At 52.3% G+C, this 13,092-nt stretch overlaps 1 protein-coding gene across 9 annotated transcripts in view; it reads left to right on the top strand.

Moving 5' to 3' along the window:
- Positions 1 to 13,092, top strand: part of LOC144159695 (uncharacterized) — a 76,556-nt gene that overhangs the window by 5,078 nt on the left and 58,386 nt on the right. The gene's annotated exons all lie outside the window — the stretch shown is intronic.

Genomic DNA, 13,092 nt, shown 5'->3' with positions numbered 1-13,092 from the left:
GGGGAGTTAGTGTACAGAGTTATGGAAGCAAGCGGAGGGGCGTCAGGGCCATTAATGACCGCTACCGCATAAGCTTCACGGCTCATGTCTCTCGCAGCGTCGACGTAGACGGTGGAGGGGGTGATTGGGTACCGCTTGCTTAACGTCCTCGCCCTGGGCTCCCTGCGCGCTCGATGAAACGTCGGGTGCATATTGCGCGGTATGGGTCTCACAGTTATTAGCTCATGAATGTGGCTGGGAAGGGGAATGGGCGCGTCGATAAGAAGTGGGATGTCAAGGCGCAGCCGTCGGAGAAGCATTCTGCCTGAGAGCGTGGCTGTGAGACAAGTGAGCTGACTCAAGAGATGCGCCTCAATCAAAAGACACCAAGTGATTCAAGGCGGGCAGTGGATGTGTTCTGAGGTAGATCTGCAGCGCTGTTTTATAAATTTTCCTAATTAGACAATTAATTTTAGCTAATTCGGCGGGCGAAGGTAGCAAGTAGGGAAGAGAGTAAGTGATGCGACTTAAAATGAAAGCCTGTATCAGCCGAAGGCGCTCTGCCTCTTTGAGCCCCTGATTTCGGGTAGCTATACGACGTATGAGATTGAGAGTTTGATTCACCTGAGAAGTGAGGTGTGCTATGAACGTGGTGTTAGCACGGTTGCTCTGTATGTATAGGCCTAAGATCTTCAGGCATTGCACCTGGGGAAAGGGGTGTTCCTGAACTCGGATTGTAATGTCCGGAGGAGAAGTGTCTCTGCTGGTACGTTTAGCAGGAAGGATTAGTAGCTCCGTTTTCTCCGGTGAGCATTCAAGTCCAATGCCACGAGCGTAGGCAGCGACGACATCTGCTCCCTGTTGAAGGGTATCCTCAATGTGCCCATCACTGCCCCCGGTCGTCCACAAGGTGATGTCGTCGGCATAAAGACTGTGATGAAGGGATGGAATGTTGTTCAACTGCTGGGGGAGATTAATCATCGCTACATTGAATAACAGTGGTGACAGGACAGCGCTCTGCGGGGTACCTATTGAGGGTAGGTGTATTATGTCAGAGCGTAGGTCATGATCTGAAGGACTGCAGTGCGATCGGTAAGGAAATCTCGAATGTAATTGTAAGCACGAGCACTTGGGGCTAGGGCTGTCAGGTTTTGCAGAATGGCTTTGTGGGAGACTCGGTCGAAAGCCTTTCGCAAATCGAGGGCGAGTATCGCTGCAGAGTCTACACGAGACTGGGGAGTTATAATGTCGTGCTTTAGTTGGAGGTGAACGCCGTGAGTGAGCTTCTTACCGCGGTAGTGGTGGATAAACATTTGTTTCAAGTGAAATAGGTTCGCGTTAGAGAGCGGGAAAAGCCCTCAGTTCCCTGCGGCGGCTGCGGTCCTGCTTGACCGGTCCACCAACTGTTGCTGATCATCAGGGTACGCGCAGCACAGCGCGGCCTCCCACTGCTCGAGGGTGGGGGTGCGAATAGTGGGGGCTGCTGGTGTGTTCTGGCAAGCCAACGTGGTCGGGTACAGTGATGTATGTTCTCTGCAATGTGGGCATGTTGGTGTCCATGATATGCAGGAAGCTAAGATTGGGGTATGTGCTGGTCTGCAGTTGCCGCCAGGCTACAGCCTCCTCTCGGGTAGGCTTCTGGTGCGGTGATGGGTAAGCATATCTGGCAAGGCGGCGGTGTTGCAAAAGTGCACGGTACTGCTGCTGGATAGGCTCTGGGTAACGAATCGACTGTGCGGTGCCCGGAAGGTGCTCGGGCTGTAGCGTGTGCTCGCTCGTTTCCGTCGAGCCCTGCGTGACCTGGCGTCCATATCAGTATGGTAGGGCTCAGGGTACCCTTGTGCTTTTTTAGTTATCGGAGGGTGGATGTTGAGATGCGACCATTGCCGTAGTTTCTGCATGACTGTTGGCAGTCCGTAATTACGTGAAGCGGTTTATTCGAAGTTGGAGACGTCATTGCCAGTGCGATGGCCGTTTCTTCGGCTTTAACGATGTTTTTGGTTTGTACGGTCGCAGTGCAAACGACATCGCCTGAGCCGTCGATGACGCTTACTACTGTGGCTGGATGGGATGCATGGTGGGCCGCGTCCGTAGGAAGTGTACTCGTGCTTGTCTGCGCTGTACGTGATGCTCAGGGTGCATGTTTCGCGGGAGCGGAGCAACCCTGATCAGCGTACGGATGTTCTGTGGCACAGTTTCCGGTCGAGGGTGGCTGGCGTCCGCTATCTGGTAGCCTAGTTGCCTCAGCACCGTGCGGCCGGTCGACGTTGGCCTTAGCCGCTCTAGTTGGCTGACAAGGTGGGCATCGATTATCTCCCGCACCTTGTTGTGTACCCCGAGTGCTTCCAGCATACTAGTGGCGGTGTGAGGAGGGAGGCCTAGCGCTTGCTTGTACGCCTTCCGCAGTAGTATGTCAAGTTGGTCCATTTCCCTCGGTTTCAGCGGGAGGTAAGGCGGAGAGTACACCACGCGGCTGACAACCAGTGCTTGCACCAACTTGATGACATCATGCTCCTTCGTAGCCTGGTGTCTGTTTGTGGCGCGACTCACCATACGCATGATTTGCGAGGTGGTGTGGTTGAGGCGCTGGATGGTTAGCGTTCCTTCCCGCCTTGCTGGATATAAAGTCCCAGTATACGGACGTTCTGCACTATGCTGATGTCACTACTCTGGAGCTTTATTAGATACGACACATCTCTTGCTCTGAGGCATGTCCCTCCTGCGTCGGCGTCGGCGGCGTACGCACGCCACCTGCGCATGCGCGACTCTCCGCCGCTCTTCTCTCCGACAGCTGAGCGCAACACTCTCACTCCGTCTCATTATCATAAACAACAGCTGCGTGCGCGCGATCTCGGATAGTGGCCGGAGCACGCGGCGCATTACCACCTCACATACATGCACAGATAAGCTATCAAACCTCCGCGGGTCTGCCGCGGCGAGTGCCCTTGTGAGCGACCCCTGCCTATGCGTGAGCTGGCGGCCAGCGTGCCGAAGTCTGCTTCGCTGTTTCAGCAAATTTCACAGGTGTGTCACTGGCTTTAAGTTTTATTCGACATGCCACCGCACTGGGCACGACATACGTGACAACATTACAAGTAACTGAAGCAGACATTACAGACAGATAATATGTAGAGGTGCGGAAGGGTTTAAGTTTTAAATCCCGTTGGCAATTCCTCAGGAGGCCATCGACAGTATGAAATGCATTTCGTAAATCGCCAAAGATTCTGCCCTAATCTGACGACGGGAGTGAACAAGTAGAAAAGATATGGAGCGAACGTGGAAGAATCCAGCCACAGCACTCAGCGGATGTCAACCATTCGGCAGGCGCGATGAGGCCACTGCTTTTTAAATGTTTGCTTGATGAAAGATGGACCGGCATCGACACTTCTAACCTAGACGCTCACTCACTTTGCTGGACGAGTAGAGACAGGCTTGTCTCCTACAGCCCAGTATAACACGCTCATCCCGGTCAGACCCGGAAACGCGTGCTCTAAACGAACTGGCAGCGTTTCAGAGACCTACTTATCCAGCCGACAGGACATGACGGACCAGACAAACCCTGCCCAAAATTAATAAATCGCATTCTGAGGACTCCGGAAGCCGCTACTAGCATTTCAGAGATTGAAGGAGACTCCCCACCACCGGATCGTCACCTGGTGAACCTTTGGAAGCACAGGGATGAACTGGAGGAGACGTACACCGCCGGTGGCCGCACGTACCACGACTTGGTGAAAATGCGGCAACAAACCGCGAAGATCCGCCGTCATGCAAAACTACTCGCTCGGCAGCGCTGGGAAGAGTATTGTGAAACTTTTTCACGACATACAGGAGCAGGAAAGCTTTGGTCAAAGTTCCGGTCTCTTTGTGGACGCGGTAAGCTCCAAGGAACGGTGCAGGCGGGGATGCTCCGCAGCGGGATGGATCAGGAGCACTTCGAAAGGGAATCGCCTTCTATCTTTTTCCCGCAACCAGTAACCCTGCCTCCTCCGAATATATATGCTCCTCTCGAGGTGGACGAATCACAGCCTATCGAGTCTTTGTTCACAATTGCCGAACTTACGGCGGCTTTGGAGCAAATCAATGTTGGTAGTGCACCTGGGAAGGACGGCGTCACGTGGACAATGCTTCGGAACCTTCCCGCGCCTTTACGGGGGGAGCTCCATGAGAAGGTAAACGAAATCTGGATCCGCGGACAGGTGCCGGCAGCTCTAAAACATTCTGTAATAACTCCCATTACGAAACCAGGGAAAGACCCGTCAGATATGGCCAATCTTCGACCTATCTCACTTACGTCTACCCTCTGTAAGATAGTAAAACAAATGACAGTGACCAGATTGAATCACCACCTCGAGGAGGAAGCTAAGTATTTCCACCCCTGTCAAACTGGGTTCCGGCACAATCTGGGGACGCATGATTCCCTGTTTCTCCTGCGGCGCATTCTACGGAAAACAAATCACAAGCGCCCGCACGTCATGGTTGCGTTGGATCTTCGCAAAGCTTATGACACAGTCACTAACGTAGCTGTTCTTGAGGCACTGGCGGACGCCTACCCGGGCAAGAGACAAGGTGTTTATTTTCTTCTCTCGCGGCTTATGAGTGCCTTTGTGTCCTGTATTTACACACACTGCGTACACTAAGTATTGCACTTGTTTCACTGAATTGTTAATTAAGTTTGTTTTCCCTGCTGTCTATCTTTATCTGGGCCTCAACTAGCTTCGGCTATTGGCCCAACATCTTGTTGCATATTTGTAATGCAAAATTATCTAATAAATATGAAATGAAATGAAATGAAATGAAAACAAATTTGTTCGGAGTTTCTTGGCCAACCGGACTTTTGAAATCCGCTCTGGACGCCACGACACTCTACACTTTGGCCACCGTTCAGGAGTTCCACAGGGGGCCATCCTATCTCCCACTCTGTTCAATTTGGTCATGACTAAGCTTGTGCGAGGGGTTGAAGCTATCCCCGGCGCCCACGTCACGACATATATGCCGATGATGTCACTATATGGACCGAAGCTGCGGATCATTGCTCGACAGAAAGCGCTATATGTAGTCTGCAACAAGCTCTTGATACGTTCACCAATCTCCTCCCCGCTACAGGAATGGGGGTTTCTATGGCAAAAACCAACTTTATCATCATTAGAGGTAGGCCAGAAGAGCAAGCCCTAGTTGCTCTCAACATGGGAGGTCAAACACTTCAGCAGGCCCCAGAACGGTGGATCAGAGTGCTGGGCATTCCAGTCCACGAGTCCGGAGGAGCTTCAGAATGGCTTCGACAGTTGAAGGCGCAATGGACTCCTCTGCTAAGCTTAATCCGAAGAATTTCTAATACCTTCGGTGTAGCGTCCCAAAACATCGCCCGCCGACTAGTTCAAGCCATTCTGGTGAGCTTCCGTCTCACGAAACGTGAGACGGAGCAGCTCGAGACGCTTTACAGGGCAGCCCTTTGTGTCATCACGGGGCTTCCCAGACACACGAAGGTCACTGAGCTGTACCGCTACGCTGGACTTCCTACTCTCGAAGAAACGGTCCTTGCCCGGTCCCGAGGAATCTGCGATCGCCACGAGCTCACACCGCAAGGGCGCCGATTACTGACCGCTGATGGCCATTATCTACCGACGGACACGCCGCTTATAAAGAAGCATATCTCGCCATGGGAGGACACGCTTGTTACAGCGCAACAACCTGCACCCTCTAAAACTCAGCGTCGTAGGCACACGTCACAGCGGACCTCGCTGGTTGTAGCCGGTGCTACTTCTCGGAGCAGTACAACACTCGAGATAGCTGTGGACGCGTCTTTGCGGGCCGAGTCCTGTATGGCGGCAGTAGCCGCTGTGTCCAACTCCGATGAACTCCAAAGAATTCGACTAATTTCGCTGGACGCCGACCCCGATATATAGGAACTTGAGCTTTTTGCCATAAAGGAAGGTATTCACCTTGCACGCCAGGTTGTCACCGATCACCCAGAACAGCGTTACGACCGGGTGGAAATATTGACTGACTGCACTGAGGCACTGAAATGCCTCATTGGTCCACCCAGGCAAAACAGCACCGCCCACGCTATCAAGCAGAAGTGCGAGGAACTCAGGGCTGACTCTAAAGTACTGGTAACGGTACGCTGGATTCCTGGCCATCAAGGACACCCAAGAAACGAGAAGGCCCATGAACTTGCGAGCGAGGCTTCTTTACACCGTTCACAGTTCATGCTGCCTGTAAGACCATATACGCTGCTTAGTGATCCAGATGCGGAGCGCCGCCGTCGACGTAATCGAAGGAGGCAGGAATTGGCCGCTACTATTCCCCCATGCGCCGACCCCTGGTCTACCCCGAGGTGCTCAGTTGTTCCTCAACCGGGCGCGGTCGGGGTACGCATACACAGACGACGTGGTTTCTCGATGGCGGAATTACGCACCCCAACCTACATCCCACGATGGAAACCTCTCTAACAGTGGTTCCTCTGCTGCGTTTCCTAGGCCAGTCCGTTGCTACGCCTGCAAAACAGACGTGACTCCCACAATCCGCCATCTCGTCTGGGACTGTGGGGAATTCGATCGGCTTCGCGCAAAATATCGTCCCGCCTGGGTCCTCTCCTATGAAGACTGGATCCGGCCCCGTGATCGACACCAAGCTACGTTGGCTGCGTTGTGGCACTTCGTTTGCGAGGCGGCCATGGCCGGACATTATTAACCCTCTCCTTTAACCCTGCGGCCTCGAGCCATCCCAAATAAAAGCATTTGTCTGTCTGTCTGTCTCCTACAGGGAGCTAACGGCTCACTACAGACTTAAACGCCCCCCCCCCCCTCCCCCCTCCACTCATCCATACCTCAGCAAAAGGCAACCTGTGGTTTGGCGGCTTCTCCAAACGAGCTCGTACCCAAAGTCGTTGTTATCCCGGTCAGTTCAGATAGTTGTAAAAGATGAAGAGAGCGGGCCGGTCATACGGCGACCCCTCAGGGCCGCAAAACTACTAGTGATGAGCAGTGGGAGGCCGTACTGCCCAGCTCAGACCCGGCGGTTCAACTCTGGGCCATCCATTTAGCCGAAGACGCTGCTAGGACCCAGAGGCTCCCGGCCGACGTCTGTGGAGGGCTAGCCCTCCAAAACAAACTGGACAAATGAATCTTCTTCCTCTCTCTCTTTGCTTTTCTGGCTAACTTGACTCCGTTCTCAGTGTACTACAAACTTTCTAATAAGGAGGAGAGGCTCTCGGACTTCCACCTCCGCTCTTTGTCTGAGCCTCCACAGGGGAAAAGGTGTTTTCGTTTCTACAAGTTCCGAAACGAGAGCCATTGGATTGGCTTGGACGAGTTAGGCTGGCTGACAGCTACCCATATATTCCGTTGATGAATGCGGAACAAGAAAAAAAAAACAACAAGCAAGATAACTCCAAGAGAAAAAGAGAGAAGCTTAGTTCAGAAGATAGAGTAGATTCTTAATGGTGCTGTACTTGGCAGGTGTCGCTAGTCCACCATACCACGTGACTTTGCGTCTTCCCGAGCTCTATTAGCCCAGAACCCCTTGGCAGTCAACTTCAGAGCGGTTGAAAAGTGCTGTCTCCCAGACCTCTCTACAGGAAGGGGTCCTTCTGACAAGCCCAAACCATGTGGAAATTATCGGAGATCTCTCCGCAGAAAGAGCATCGCCCATCCGTCATGGGATCAAAAATTTTAGAATGGCAGGCCATAACCAAGTGTTGGTTTTCAACGTACGTAAGATAAGTTCGTCTTCTCTACTTAGCCCTTTGGCGAGGGGCATGGTAAAGCGTATATGATTTGCCTTACAGACGTTTAGTATTTTCCGAACAAGAAGTGGGAGCGGAGCGAATGGGGCAGGGACCGCCGGGAGGGCGCCTCCCAAACAGCACTGTTGTGCCAGAGCGCCTGGCCCAAAGGCGTTGCACGAGGCGACGCGCCGACAGCGAGGCTGAGTCACGCCTCTCCCTTTGTCGCTGCGGCGCGGCCGAATCCTGCATCTCGAAACGCTGCGGCGCGGCCGACTCCTGCATCTCGAAACGCTGCGGCGCGGCCGACTCCTGCATCTCGAAACGCTGCGGCGCGGCTGAATCCCTCAGCGGAGAACGACCCAAACAAGGGCATGTCGCTACGCCCGGAGGCGAGGTCACGGAGACGGCGGCGGCATCGCTCTCCCTTTCCCCATTGGCGGCGCAGCTGACTCACCGCTTCGCTACCATTCGTCGGAATTCAAACTTCAGGCAGCGAGAGCCCTGATTGGAGCATTTCGAACTTCTTGGGGCCACAACGAACTCCCAGGCTATAAAAGAAGCCCGGAGGCTCTCATCGTCGGCATTCCTCGGCGGCTTCTCTCCTGCACCAGTCTCTTCGGAAGCACCGAGTGAAAGGGTGCTGTCGCCTTTGTGCGAATGATGTAACTTTTGCTTACCCTGTACCTACTGTATATAAATGTTACTTTAAGTTTTCGACGGCTCGAGAACTTCTTCGCTCTGCTCTGCGCCGCGTGGATAGCGGACGGAGCAAGGCAACGTCGCTACACCTCTGACTGCGCTCGGATGGCCAGTCCCAACAGCGGTGACAGCGGCGGGATGGCTGATTCCCACCATCGGTGACGAGCTGGATGCGAGTCACAACCTTGGCGACCGCCCTGGGATAGTCATTCCCAACAGTGGTGGCAGCGGTGGGATCGTCAATTCCCAACAGCACCCAGGTAGAGCGCAAGTCGGGGCCGTCTGAATTGGCCGACGCGTGTGGCCACAAAGCGGCAGAGAGCGACGCGAGTGCAGACGCTGGGCAGAAGCCCTCGAGTCGCAGAAACCGGCCGGGCAGCAGCCGCGGGTGGAGCCGTGGAAGCTGCACCGCTTGCAGGGGAGTGGCGTTGCGGCTGACCCAGCGCTGCATTTGGGTCAATACTGGATCGAAAGCGAAAGCGGACAGAAAGAAAAATTCAAAGTCAGAGGCAGTGTTAAAGCGGCCACAAATAGCGCTACGCGGAACGGGGTCATACGGCACAGCGCCGTTTTCTGTTCTGCGGAAAATTATTGCCACTGCATGATCCCCGCACGTTCCCTTTCAGGCTAATAGCAGTGCAACAACCTCATTTTTTAATTTTTTCGTCTACAGCCACCTTTCTCGCTGCAGCCCCCTTTTTCCTACGCCCTGTTCGCACCACGCCGGGAGGATCATGAAAGACTAGCAATTTGTAACTTTTGTACCCACGCACTTTCAGCTCATAAGGTCATTCGGCGCCACAGAAATCCTCTTAGCGACCAGTTTCGAAAGCAGCCGCAGGAGACTCCGGCCCGCTTCCCACTGTCGCCGCTGCTTTTGCGGGACGTTCACGACTGAGATTTACCGTTTGCATGCCTTTGAAATACATATTAATATGGATCAGTCACTCTGTTCGCTAATGTGGCGTATATACAAGAGTGTAAACGTCTCTGACGCAATCTTAGTGTGGTACATTCGGTTTTTATGAGTGCCAGGTGCGTGTCACAGACCAGCGTCGCGAAGCCGGCATATGAATGGAGCTGATAGTAATTCCACTGCCCCGAGATTTACTAACAATGTCTCCTTAAGCAGCGTTTCCTCAGATGACCATGCTACGGCTATATACTATGATGTAAACAGGTTTTGTGCGCTTACATAATCTACCAGAGCACTCATACCTGACAGCACGCCAGTTACATTTGCAATATCACACCTCGAATATTGATCACTACCCTGGACAAGCAACGTGGCATAAATTTCCCGAACATTTAACAAAACAAGTACGGTGGATAATACAAAATTATTATACTCAGGAATCAGCACCCGTCCAAGAATGTAATGCTGGGTCGTCTTGTCCTGAGGTGGGCGGTCGCAAACATTCCTCTGCGGCATTCACCCTCCGCGAACAGCGCGGCGACGGGCCTTACCAGATACCACACCCTTCCAACACCTTTTATCTTTTGTCAACTGCCCACCCAGCACTTCAAAAAACGCGTCCGCCGGGTGAGCCGCTGTTCATTGAAGTCGAGAAACAAAACAAAAGTGAACGCGCAGCTTGTGAGTGGGACTACTAAAACGTTCACTGCTTGATTTTGTTCCGCCTTCGGACACGATAGTTAAGCGTCCCCCTGCCCCTCATCCCATGTCCTACGGCATAGCAGAGCATTTCGCTTGTAGCTGGGTTTGGTGAGTCCTACCTGGCTGAAGTTTAGCCAACGTCTTTAGCATTCCCGAAGCTGCAGAGTTTTTCATTTTTTCGCTTTCGTACGAGCTATTCTGTTTCTTTACTATTTGGAGACCATTAATAATTCCGTGGTTTCAGTAACTCTTCTTGGTTCTAACTGCAACGCGTGAGCGTGCACATATTTAACGACGAAGAGCATTGCGCAATGATTAACATTTCCGCGTGGCTTATATATTCCTTTAAAAACCACAAGTAGTTGTTAGGTATTGGGATAATGACATCCCCGAGACATATTTTTCTACGACGTATATATTCGAAACGAAGTCGCATTCAGTGTATGCGTTACAAGACAAAACCAACCTCTCACTAAGTTAGTATCTCGTCTAAGCTAGGCGACGATACACTACAGTTGTGCCTGACGTGTTCGGAGGTGACAGTAGTGATGTGCTTCGGCCGTCGCTGACGCCCGTAAGAGCAGTCAGGATGCGCACAGAACAATGTCCCCGGATAGCTTTTGTTGTGGTTTGAACACTCTACCAAGCCGCACCTGTTTTGTTTTTTGTTTTTTTGAAGTGCCCTAAAAGTACTATTTCCTTACAGACATGTCCATAACAACTTGTTGAGGGCATGAAAAAGAAAAAAAAAAAATCTGCGGTTCGATTTTTCTGTCACAGTAATCAGTAAAACACGAAAGTGAAATGTGCAGCGAAATCTGCAGCTGAGCATGATTTGCGGTCAGCGGCTGTCTTATGGGTGTGCTTGGCGAGCGACGTCCTGCTGGCGGATCGCTCCGTCAAAGGTGTACTGGCGTCATTTCCGTGCCGGATATGACGTCAGTGAAATCTTGGGGTACCGCGGCATAAAATATAAAACCAGAAAACGAACAACCCTATTATAACACACTATTTAGTACTAAAGGTTGCTTCCCCGCAAAAAGACCCTGTGTGCAGGGGTGCACCCTTTACAGGCCGCTTGCTTCATTGTACTGGCGTCACTTCCGTGAAGGATATGACGTCAGCGAAGTCTTCGTGTATCCGTGAATAAAACACTGTCGGGTTAAAAAGCGAAAGAGAACCGAAACATTGCACGAGCCCCTATCAACCACCCAGAGCTCATCCCGTAGACGGTGTGGAGAAGTGGCGGCAGGCGGCGCAGCCATTGCGAAGCTCCAGGCGTCGGTATACAGCTCGTGTATCCACGCGTTTCCGTTATGAGCTCAACATAGCAGGAGCGAATGTAGTTGTGTGGCCTGCATCACAGCAAGCAGATAGCAAAGCTGTCCGCACAACTTAATTTGACCCACGGACTAATTCCTGCTCCGTGATTTGGTTGTTGCGAAATCGACATAATTTTTCTCTTCCCAGTGGCATCAAAGCGCAAATGACGTGGTCTATCAACCCACCCGCCCACGGTGTCACCGTTTGCCTATCGGGTCTTGCTCGTACTACTTCGAAGTAGTCGGGGAATCGGACTGGGCTCAGCTGTTTTTGGTGGCAAACATAGCCCGAAAAGCGGCAGATGCAGTCTGCAACTGCTCGCGTACACGTGCGGTAATTTTAATGGCGGAGCTGTTTACGCTCGAGTTCCATATCCGTGTCTCAAAACTCGACGCAGCAAAGGGGAGAGGAGGAAAACGCCAGGCCAAGAAATGCGAGGGGAAGGTGTGGGGAGTGCGCGCCTCAAGAGAAAACCGCTTCTGGGGGTCGGACTCGAACTTGGGTCGCTCTAGTTATAAAGTCGGCCTCTATCCGATTGCGCTATCATAACATTCGGGGCGCTCAGAATTTCGTGTGGCTTCGTAGCGCGTGCGTTGCCTTTAAATTTCGGCTTCGTTCTTTTTTTTTTTTTTTTTCATTGCGCTAGTATGCCCTTTGGCATTATTTAAAAAAAGTCCTAAAGATACAGGTCCATACTCACTTCCCGGAGGAAGCCCAGAAGAGAGCGGTCTTCTGATCTCAATTGCGAAGGTGGCCGAATTTTTTTCTTTGCCCGTTTCTTCGCAAACAGCTGCGGGTTGGAGTGAACACCACAACTCTCAGCTGCAGGCTGCCTCAGGTCAGCCCGGCCCTCTCCCAGGCGGAGCGCTCTGCAGGAATCGCGCAGCCGTGTGGGAAGCGGCTACATTGGCACAATTAAAGAAAACACAGCTCGACGTGCACTGCAGCGAAGGCGGGGTCCAGGGGAGTGCAAGCTTCTGTTTCGCGCCGCGCTGGGCGCGTATTTCCGCGATGCCGATGTTTCTTTCTATTTATTCGCAAGTGTGCTTTTTTCTTCGTACCCCCCAGTTCCTTTGCGTCGTCGTTTCCCTCGTACTGCTGCAGTTGCCCGCAGCATGCGTGCGTGCACCGAAACTGTACAAAAGGAAGAAGGCTGCTAGTGGGCGCAATAACGCGAGCTGAATCCGCATCATCGGTTGGCCTCCCACCTGGTGGTCGCTTGTGCGATTTACTAGTCGTAGCGAGCCCTCCAGGCACTAGGCATTTTACAGCGCCCCGTGGCAATGCCGAGATAGCTGCGTTCGTGATGCATGTTAGTTGGTGCCTTGGCCACTAGGCCCGAGGGACGGGCCAAGTGCAGATGAAACGTTTCCTCCCACAAATACTCCAGTCAAAAATTTAGGCAATGAATGAAAAATTATTTCGATTAATGCCCAAACTGGTAACACTCAGGCTGTGATCAAGTATTTAACCGCTGCCGCGTTAAATGCGGGAAAGGCGAAGTGCAAAAAGCCCACTCCGCGGTAATCACAGGTGAACGACAAAGGTCGCGAATTTTTACTGTAGCGGATTTTGACTGGAACCTTTTTCTTGCTTCTACTATGCCGGGTGATGTTGATGTTTATGGTTGCTTTGTTTGCCATTTAACAGCGATCCCGGAAGCTTCGAAGAAAACGGTTATTTTGAAATAATTAAAGAAAATCATTGTCCTTGGATTAATGCTTTGGCGCCTGCAGCACTGGCAGGA

Source organism: Haemaphysalis longicornis, unplaced genomic scaffold (genome assembly GCF_048455015.1).
Source record: "Haemaphysalis longicornis isolate Haplotype H1 unplaced genomic scaffold, Haemaphysalis longicornis Haplotype H1 scaffold_10, whole genome shotgun sequence".
NCBI classification, from domain to species: Eukaryota; Metazoa; Arthropoda; class Arachnida; order Ixodida; family Ixodidae; genus Haemaphysalis; species Haemaphysalis longicornis.
This window is presented reverse-complemented; position numbering and strand designations above follow the sequence as displayed.